Raw genomic sequence first — 11,296 nt, forward strand, 5'->3', positions numbered from 1 at the left:
CTGAGCCCGAAGACCTACAGATTACGAGGTGTCAAGTGGTCAGCACGACGAATCCTCTCGGCCTTTATTCTGGTCTTTTTAGACCAGGGCCGCTATCTCACCGACAGATAGCTCCTCTACTGTAATCACGTAGTTTAAGTTGACCTAGAACCAGCCATCATATCCAGGTAAAAATCCCTGATCTGGACGGGAATCGAATCCGGAGCCCCAGAGTAATAGGCAGGCATGCTACCCCTACACGTAAAACCAATAACATTAATAAAATAGATTACCTGATGTAATGATCGCGTCAAATTTATCTTAGGCCCTACTTAGGTATTGTTAGCGTACTAGCCTTCGGTTCCGAGGGTCCCGAGTTCGTTTCCCGTTGGGGCCAAGGATTCTAACTGCGCATGGTTAATCCCTCTGGCTCGCGGACTGATTGCTTCACTTATCTTTATTTGCCAGTGGTTTAACGTCGTATTACCACATCGAAGGATTTCTGCGACGCGGGGAGTGGGAAGGTAGCAGGGTGTCTTTAATTAAGATGCAGCCCCAGCATTTTCCTAGTGTAAAAATAGAAAAACCACGGAAAACAACATTTATTTCTGCTGACGGTGGTATTTCAACCCACCGTCTCCCGAAAGCAAGCTCACTGCTGCGTGACCCTAACCCTATGGTCAACTCGCTCGGTCAATAAATTCACTTCTCTTCTATATACAACGCACCACTCTACGAACCACTACAGGAACACGCAGTAGTGAGTACATCCCTACACAGCGGGTTGGACCTAAGGCTGAGCCAAATCCACAACAGTTGACGCTGACTACAATAAATTGGTGAAAAGGCTAGGGTGGATACATAATTACGGAGGAAATATTTTCCAGAGATTTCATTGATTACTTCATCTTTCGTTTTGGCCGATTATGGACCGCGTTAACTCGAATTAAGCTTCATCTGCTTCTTCTTCGTCCAGTTCTCCTTCATCCTTTCACTCTGCAATCTCCTCCTTTCTTCTGTCCATGGCGCTTGGGTACGGGATCTAATCTGAAACCACATCGTGGCCTCGATCGTCGACTTGTAAGCATCCCTGTTTATTTATTTAGTTAGTTAGTTATCACGTCATAAAGTGACGAATTTAATTCTCTTAGCCTTCTCTTACACTGAACCATATACATGTACGCTTGTAGATTTATGTGACTGTTTATAGCCATGGTACCTCTAGTTTTACGGGATTCGTGCCAGTGCCACCATGATGAGAAGGCAGTCAGCCATACAAAATTTTTGAGATTTCTTACAGTATGCTTAGAAAAACGGGATGTGATCAGCTGATAGCCGTTTGGGCCCATTTGTCAACAGAAACTAATGCAATGAACTTACAAAGTACACAAAACTGAAACAGCAGTGTATAAAGAACAGGAATGCTGTACCATCTTGTGATAAAACCTCACACTGTGCATTCAGACACGCATCCCATTGCTTCATTAATCGTCGTACAGCATCCGGAAAGCTCGAACCATTTCAGCAGCGCAGTCATGAGTTCATCATGGTTCTGGAAGCGTCTGCCTTTCAGAGATATCTTTAGAGACCCAAACAACTGGAAATTACAAGCTGACAAGTCAGGGCTGTAAGGAGGATAGTCAAGAACCTACCACCATTCTCTCACTAACGCTTCTTCCACGATCTTCGCAAGTATGATGTATCTCAAGTATCTCAAAATCGTAAACGTTTACGGACGTAAACATTGGCATTTGACTCTCCTTTAGAAATAAAGAAACACGTATTTTTTCTTTTCTGGAAATCCACCTAAGGGGGCAGAAAGAATTGAAAAATTAGTTGAATTATTTGTATGAGGATACTAATATCTCAAAAACTAAAGATAATGCGGACGTAAAAATTGGTATTCGGAATCATCTTTAAAAGTAAAGAAACATGCGTCGCTGTTGGTTTTTTTTTTTGACTTGAGAGAAGACTGTTTCTCACTCGTACAGTCCTATGTCACATGGTCACCTGAATCCCAAAACCACAAACGTTGTTTACAGAGAGTTTCTGGGGTAAATGAAGCTCAATTTTTCGGTGAGTTTTTATACTTCAGGGATTTTCAGACAATGCCTTAGTATAGAATCGAGGAACGATTACTTTTATCAAATTACGAAATCCACGCGAGCGAAGCCGCGGGTAACTGCTAGTTTACCATAAAATTGCAGAAAAGCCGTTTTCGTTCATGGTTATATAATTGTTGAATATTTTGTTTTACTTTTACTAATGTTGTGTTAGTAAAATTCACATTAAGTTTTTTGACTACTCTTTCCAGTTCTTAGCCAGCCAATGGTTTCTTTTGTCATGCAGATGTATAGTCATTGTTCATAATTTTAAATCTGATTTTTCCTTCAATCTTAGTGAATTGCACAACAGTATTACGAGCCTAGAATCACATTCCTTCTCTGAAAATAAAATAAAAATAAATAAATAAATAAATAGTTCGGCTTTATGGCTAAACGGTTAGCATGCTGGCCTTTGGTCCAAAGGATCTAGAGTTCGAAACCCGGTTGGGTCGGAAATCTTAAGTCCGCTTCTGTGGTGTAGTGGTTAGTGTGATTAGATGACACCCCTGGAGGCCCGGGTTCGATTCCCAGCTCTGACACAAAATTTGAAAAGTGGTACGAGGACTTATGCCGAGTCCCCTCAGAATCGGAAGGTCAACTGATTAGAGGGGGGTTCGATTCCCATCTCAGCCGTCCTCGAAGTGGTTTTCCGTGGTTTACTACTCCTCCAGGCAATTACTGGGATGATACCTAACTGAAGACCACGTCTGCTTCCTTCACACTTCCATCCCTATCTCTTCCAATCATCCCATCCCCTACAAGGCCCCTGTTCAGCATAGCAGGTGAGGACGCCTGGACTAGGTACTGTTTCTCCCTCCAAGTTGTATCCCGGAATAAATGTCTCATGAGGTGGCACAGGTGGGATCCCTCGCTGAGTCTGAGAGAGAAACCAACTCTGGACGTTAAACGGACTAAGAAAGGAAGAAGAAATAAAATAAATTGTTGGAAATGTAATCCAAGCTATAATATCAAATTTGCGGTTGTTCTTTGGAAACAGATAATAATATGAATGAAAAGAAAAACATTGAATTGAAGTTTTATGTTATATTACATTCGTTAAAACTGGAGTGATCTCTATTTGATGTGATAACGGAGATTATAATCGGAATGTATGAAGATACATTAGTCTTCACTTTTGTGGTTTCTCTGTTTGTAAATGCTTTGCTTCATGCGATATCGGTCTACTGATTGTAGCTGTAGCGTTTAGTACGAGTAAATAAACCCTTTATATGTGCATTTGTGAAGATAAGTCCTTTTCCCTTCTTAATGGGTTGCCCTATTTGTTCCACATTGTTTGGACTCAATGAAGTCCTTTCTGATATGCTCTCTTTGAATGTGGAGTTGTGCTATTCACTGGGAGGGCTGAGATACGACTGTACATAGCTATTTATCGTCCTCAAGGAGAATAATCTAAATTCATTCCTTTGTTCCTGTGAACGCAAAATTATCGTCATTTCGGTCTCTCTTACATAATATACACTCTCTTAACTGTACAAGCTATAAAATGCACTTCTAAGTAGTTTGTTATAGGTTCATAAGCTGGTAATGAGTATCCGTGTGAAAGGGATCTACTGCATAAATTTCCAATGAATTCGTTACTGAAATATTTTAATAAATAGAATTTAGACCGAGCTCGATAGCTGCAGTCGCTTAAGTGCGGCCAGTATCCAGTATTCGGGAGATAGTAGGTTCGAACTCCACTGTCGGAAGCCCTGAAGATGGTTTTCCGTGGTTTCCCATTTTCACACCAGGCAAATGCTGGGGCTGTACCTTAATTAAGGCCACGGCCGCTTCCTTCCCACTCCTAGCCCTTTCCTATCCCATCGTCGCCATAAGACCTATCTGTGTCAGTGCGACGTAAAACAACTAGCGAATAGAATTTAGAAGATGAAACAGAACACTCTATGAAAGCCATTGATAACAACACTGATACAACCCTTCTCAACACAAAGGACAAGTGCATTGATACAAACAAAGTCGGATCTATAATGCGAGGTCGCGAATTTCATTATTGGTGTGCCTAACGGCATAAAGGAAAAGGAACGAATACATGCAGAGAGTACAGACCCGTAAATAAGTGGATTTCAGATCAATCAGGACTCTGTTTCTGAATGGAGGGAAGGAATTATGATGACCTGTAATGTTTCGGTAGTACTAGCTGTGCCTGGCAGAAGTAAGGAGAACACCCGTTGTTGCAGATGTGACAAGCGGATAGAAACTGCTGCACGCGTCCTCGGGTTCTGCGCACACGGTAAAGCACTACACAATCTGAGGCACCATACAATAGGATCTCTAATCGCTAAAAATTTGAAAAAAAGTGGCTATGTCATACATGAAATTGTTTTAATTTCTTCCTCAAAAGGGTGAATAAGAAGAAGTGATATAATCATTTATAAAGAAGATCATGCCTTTGCTGGCGGGACCTAGTGTTTACAATGCACTATGTCTTCTGGTATAGGCTAGAGCAATTTTGTTACTTTCATTATCTTAGTCTTAACCTTGTATTTGATAATGTGAAAGTGACTGAGGGATGAACGATGCTAGTAACACCATTCCTTATGCAGCACGCCCCTGCTATGAATGGAATTGAAAAGTTGCTCATAGGGTCGGTTGATGCATGCATTTCACTGGGCTTGGCAAACTGATATGTAATGGCAACTTCTGGCTCGGTGAGGAAAGCAACGGGAAACTACCTCATTCCTCATTTCCCTAGCACGCTCCTTCAGTGATACCTAGGCCAACTATGACAGCTGATGGCAGAGCTGCTGAGGATCCAACCAGCCTTAGGGCTGAGGATGAACATACACTTACACAAAGAGGATCATGGAAAGCCCTTCATCCTGTACCCAGCTATCAGATTTGATGATGATGATGATGATGCTGATGCTTGTTGTTTTGAGGGTCCTAACATCGAAGGTCATCGGCCCAATATCAGATCTGAGACAAACGCCAGGCAGCCTGAAAACTTTGACAGGAAGAAAAAAGCTATATACGAGCCAACTGTAGGTTACTATAAACAGAAGTACCACAGCGACGAGATAGAATAGAACTTGTTGGCCTACTAAATGGAACCAGAAGGACCATCCCAAAATTCTTTTGTCAATATCTGCAGAAACCTAGACCCCCACGAAACATTATAAAATACATCTCTCTACACGTAGGCTATATTAAGAAACCATCAGTATGCCTGTGAACTTATCTCTTCTATACAGGGTGGTCGAAAACAACGTGAACCGAGAAAATGTGCGTTAGAGGGCTGGTTATTTTTTTCCCATGGCACTGCAGTCCTCGAAGGGCCTTGGCCTACCAAGCGACCGCTGCTCAGCCTGAAGGCCTGCAGATTACGAGGTGTCGTCTGGTCAGCACTACGAATCCTCTCGGCCGTTATTCTTGGCTTTCTAGACCGGAGCCGCCATCTCACCGTCAGATAGCTCCTCAATTCTAATCACGTAGGCTGAGTGGACCTCGAACCAGCCATCAGGTCCAGGTAAAAATCCCTGACCTGGCCGGGAATCGAACCCGGGGCCTCCGGGTAAGAGGCACGCATGCTACCCCTACACCACGGGACCGGCAGAGGGTTGGTTATACTGATTAATAAATTTTAAAAATATAATTCGATATCTCGCGCCGTTGTAATTTTATTAGCTGCTGAAGTTAGACAGTCAGATAGCTTCGCGGGCGAATTCAAATGGGCTTTTTGAGGCGGTGTTGCAAAATGTTCACGTTGATTTAGATCAGCTTTAGAACACTCATCAATGAAAAAGAACGTCGCCAGAGGATTGATATTAACACGCACCTCCGAGCTGACAGGATAACGCCTTAGAAAGTACACTTTGGTGACACCGGCTGAAACTTAGGGTGTGTGTATTTGATGCTGATTTCTTGGTATGGCCCTGAAGCCGGTCTAAGCCACTTGAACACTTAGCAAAACCACCTCGCAAGGCTCATTTGAATTCGCCCGCGAAGCGATCTAAATGGCTAACTTTAGCAGCTGATAATGTGGAAATGGCGCGGTACATCTAATTATAGTTTTCGAATTATTTATCATTACGTACAACACATTAACTCTCATATACCCAAAAATAAGGAGAGGATGGTTGTGTTGGAGCATGTTTATTTTATATCGTCTTTGTGATTAGTATAGAAAATTACTTCCTACCTACAAGTCACATTTTCCTGTCCTACGACAGAGTCTTCGCTTGTAATGAAAAGTACAAGCGAATCTCAAAAGCTGTGTCTGTCCCAGAAGACCACCATGATGTTATCAGATCAGCAAAACTTACTAATACCTCATCAATTTATGAGTGTGCATAGGCGACCAGATCATTTCCACAACAAACAAGAAGCAGCAGGTAGATCATTGCGTTTGAAACGGATAGAGATTACTAAGTCGGTTGCAATGAGAGTAGGATCTACAAAATCAGGGGTGATGCAAGTGAAGAAAACATTCATTGCTTAGGAACCATGCTCAGAAGTGAATAAATTGAGGGGAAAAGTACGCTTACATTAGTGCTATAGAAATAGGAGAAAGGAATTATTGAAGCAACAGAATCACAGAAAAAAAAGTAAGACTTACTTGCTATGGTAGACTCCCTTCGTTATGAAAAGAACAGACTCTTTTTATCGAGCTACTTGCTTAAAAGTACACTTAACTGTTTGTCTTATAGTTTGTTCTATCACATTTTCACAATATATTCCTTACTGTGTTCCTTACCAACTGCTTAGTGTACTATTTTTTGGCAATAATGTTTATGGCACTTAACACGTTCTATCATTTATGAGAGTTTCTGTACCAAAAAATTGTATTTATGTTAAATTAGCTGTCTAAATGTTTGAGGAGTGTTGTATTTGTACGTTCATCAGAATGTATTAAGTTTGTTTGAGGTTCAACGCTTTAGGTAAAGTTTTCTTTCAATTACCCAGTTTCTTTATTTTGGCACTTATTACCGTCGGATATTTCAATAACGCATTTTGGTTTCAAAACTACTTTACATTACTTGCCTGCAGTTAAGTGTGAATGACAAATGCTACTTAAAAGGACGGCTCCTGTACTTATTTTAAACGTCCTGAGCACCTTTCCCACAGCCGGTGATAATTGGATGGTAATTTTCCTACTCTATGTGTTGCATATAGGTAATTTCTTTTCCTTCTGCTTTTACCTTTCCCACCATTGGTGATAATTGGATGGTAATTTTCCTACTCTATGTGTTGCATATAGGTAATTTCTTTTTCTTCTGCTTTTACCTTTCCCACCATTGGTGATAATTGGAAGGTAATTTTCCTACTCTATGTATTGCATATAGGTAACTTATTTTTCTTCTGCTTTTACCTTTTCCACCGCTGGTGATAATTGGATGGTAATTTTCCTACTCTATGTATTGCATATAGGTAACTTCTTTTTCTTCTGCTTTTACCTTTTCCGCCGCTGGTGATAATTGGATGGTAATTTTCCTACTCTATGTATTGCATATAGGTAACTTCTTTTCCTTCTGCTTTTACTTTGACCGATTGTTTCTACACCTTGGTGGGGTCGGGGATTTTAAACGTGTCATACATGTGGACTTGGCTCTGTTTTATGGCTGGATGCTCTTTTTGACTCCAAACGTGTGTGGAAGGATGTACTGTATTTACTGATGCGAGTGGTGTGTTGTATTTGGATGAAGGGAATTGCATTAAGACGAATACCCAGTTCCTGAGACAGATGAATCAACCATACGCAGTTAAAATTCTCAGACGCGTCGGGAATCGAACCCAAGGCCCTCGCAACAGAAATCCTGAATGCTGATTATTCATCCAGGAAGCCTCATTTCTGTATGTTAAAATGAAAATTTACAGACTGTTTTCATTCATTCTACCGGGTCAGTAACGGAATGAATGAAGCCCCATCTAGAGGCAAGGATGGGAATTGTGCCGGCTGCCTAAGCCTGTAGCACTCCCGTGGGGTAATGATTAATACCTGATAAATGAAATGAAATGATATTGGACAGTGTTGCTGGAGTGAAAGATGACAGGGAAAACAGGAGTACCCGGAGAAAATCCTGTCCCGCCTCCGCTTCGTCCAGCACAAATCTCACATGGAGTGACCGGGATTTGAAAGCCGTACTTCTGTATAACACATAGAAATTAGATAATTTGTTCTAATTATTTTATCATATTTTAATCGATTTATCCTATTTTTGTCCAGAATACAGGGCACTTCCATGAACATTTTAACAAAATACCTCTATTTAAAGACCAATTATAACAATTTCATGACAGACAGTAGTGTACGCCTTACATTCACCTGGACTCGGACCCTGGAAGTTCACAGGAACAAAATTGAAGGACGAAGAAAGACTGCGACTGTATGTATGATTCCTTAAAAACTACAGTTAAATGACAATAACGCCCGGGAGATTGGGATGTAAGAGAAGGAAACTTATAGAAAGTACAACAATGCTATGCCACAGATGAAAACAGACGCACATTTCAAATGACAGAGTAATATTGAGATATCATCGGCTGTCATCCTGATTGACACCTACCACATCGGTGGAGCATGTAGTACAAAGCAGTATCGTCAAAATTTGCATTCGACGAGGCATTCATTGCCAGAAATGTAAATTCTGGTAACGAGTTATTGTGTGAGTATTACAGTCAGTTCATCAGAATATTACATTAACTTTTATTTAACCCGTTGACAAAACCGTAACAAAAATATCATATCCTTAGTTAAATATTTCAATGCTGAATGTTTGAATGTTATGATATGGCGAATACTCCGCTTACTCGTGCAGAACCGCACGCCCAGATTAACAAGTGTTGTTGTTATAAGCACTGTAAATGCACTCAAAATGTTTGTATCATTCCGTTAACGTGATTCCATTTTTTTAAATCTCAGTATCAGTTTTTGAAAGTCAAATAGAATAGTGTACAAAACTTTTCGATGATGATATTGTTGTGTAATATCTAGGCCATGCCGGCCCTGTGGTGTAGGGGTAGCTTGCCTGCCTATAGCCCGGAGGCCTCAGGTTCGACTCCCGGCCAGGTCAGGGATTTATCTCTCAACCTGAGGGCTGGTTCGAGGTCCACTCAGCCTACGTAATTAGAATTGAGGAGCTATCTGACGGTGAGATGGCAGCCCCGGTCTGGAAAGCCCAGAATAACGGCCGAGAGGATGCGTCGTGCTGACCACACGACCCCTCGTAATCTGCAGGCCTTCGGGCTGAACAGCGGTCGATGGGAAGGCCATAGCCTTTTCAAAGGCGTTAAGGGCCGTGGGGTTTGGTTTTTAACATCTTGGTCATTGGCCCTGTACCTGTCCAATTGGAGGAGCATATCGTCTGTGAGGAAATAATACCTCGTATGTCAATGTGATGTTCCTATCCATTCTATTCCTAAGATTTGTCACGCCTCCCAGCGTCATATGGATATGCGGTCCAACAGAACAATGTTCATTAAGCTTTTACGGGCCAGTAAAGCTATTGACACGTGACTGGCGTATTTGAGCACTTTCACATTCCAGTAGGAATGAGCCGGAAAGGAACCCGCAAATTTGCGTTCAGTAAGCGAGCGCTCTGTCGTCTGAGATACTCAGCTCGGAAAAGAAGCAAAAGGGGAAGAAAAACATTCAATCACTTTCTGAACGAATCTCTGACAAAATATACTCATTGATACACACAGGATGATTTATATCTCTGGTACCATCATAGCGAAAGTTAGACACTAAAACTCAGGGACATTAAATATTAAAATATTAACTGTCATTCAAATAATTCTATTTGAGTTGCTGATCCATTTCCCGTAATAATTGAGTGGTCATGAATAAGAAATAATTGTTCAACTTGGTAACATTTCGTGGCAATAAGCGGCCTAATCTTGTTATCCATTGTGTTGGAACAATATAGGTTCGCATATAAAATTAGATACCTTCATATTACACACCTTCAGATTGTAGCCTTTTATCCAAATCGAATAACTACCACTTCTCTGAATGGAGGCCGGGAAGGTTTAAAAAAGACCACTGTTCGAATCTCGTCGTGTTGACTGTGGAAACAAGACTCTCTCTGTTTTTCTTTCTAATCCCCAGAGAATACCGGAACTGTACATTTCAAAAGATTCACTAGCCACGCCTACAACCCCCGAGGAAGACGTCTCGACTGTGTAAATAAAACGATAGAGAGAGTTGAAACCTGAAGAGTAAAACAAATTGCCTTTCTCATAGCGCATCATACCGTACTAACTGCTGTATCAGTCGTCAACGAGTTCGATTTGTGAGGTGAGTGGCAGCAGAAGAGGCAGAGAGTACTTCAACTAACAGGAATTCTTTTTTCTTGACCTTTTCGTCATTTCAAGGGGTCGGCACGTTATGAAGATTTGGCCCAGTTTTAAAGTCGGATGCCCTTCCTGATTAACTCTACTTGGAGCGACACCCAAGCCCTGAGTTAGAGGAATTTTTATCTGCTGCTGCTTACCTTCCAGGGTTGGCTTTTCCCTCGGACTCAGCGACGGATTCCACCTCTACCGGGTGTAGTGGCTCTGAGCCCAGTTGGGCAGGTTTGATCCCTGCCGGGCACGCCGACTTCGGGTAATTATTGGTGGCGGGGGGGAGCATAATTAACACGAAAACAGGCATGTGAAATGAGTAACAACTATTAATTCAAACATTCCTAGATAATAACAATATTCACAAACAAAACCAAAATACGGACAATAATGTAGCTTGTTTCTCTAGTACATTTGTGAACGAGACTTAAGTACGGAGTTTTCAATAATATTCACAAGTAAACTGAAAACTAGAACTTGATTCAAAGAAAAATGATGATGATGATGATGATGATGATGCTTGTTGTTTAAAGGGGCCTAACATTGAGGTCATCGGCCCCTAATGGTACGAAATGAAATGACAAACATAAAGGTCAAAAATCATCCACTGACCAAAATAAAAAAATGTCATGAAGAATGAATGGATGGACATGAACCAAAAAAAACAGTGGATCCGACTCAGAAAAAGATCATAAATAGGCCTAATAGTGTTATTGACCAAGGGACCACTTATAAAGCACAATCCTGAATCGAGGGTGCTTGATGTCTAAAGGGGTTCAATCCAGGTCAAAGGCCCCTCAAAATGGTACTTATCGCTAGTAAAGTAGAACCATGGTATTCGTCATGTCGGGGTACTAATCAAAAGTAGTTTCATGGTTCTAAGACAATCATCCCTTGGTTGCCCCTTT

The sequence above is a fragment of the Anabrus simplex genome, chromosome 2 (assembly GCF_040414725.1).
Source record: "Anabrus simplex isolate iqAnaSimp1 chromosome 2, ASM4041472v1, whole genome shotgun sequence".
NCBI lineage: Eukaryota > Metazoa > Arthropoda > Insecta > Orthoptera > Tettigoniidae > Anabrus > Anabrus simplex.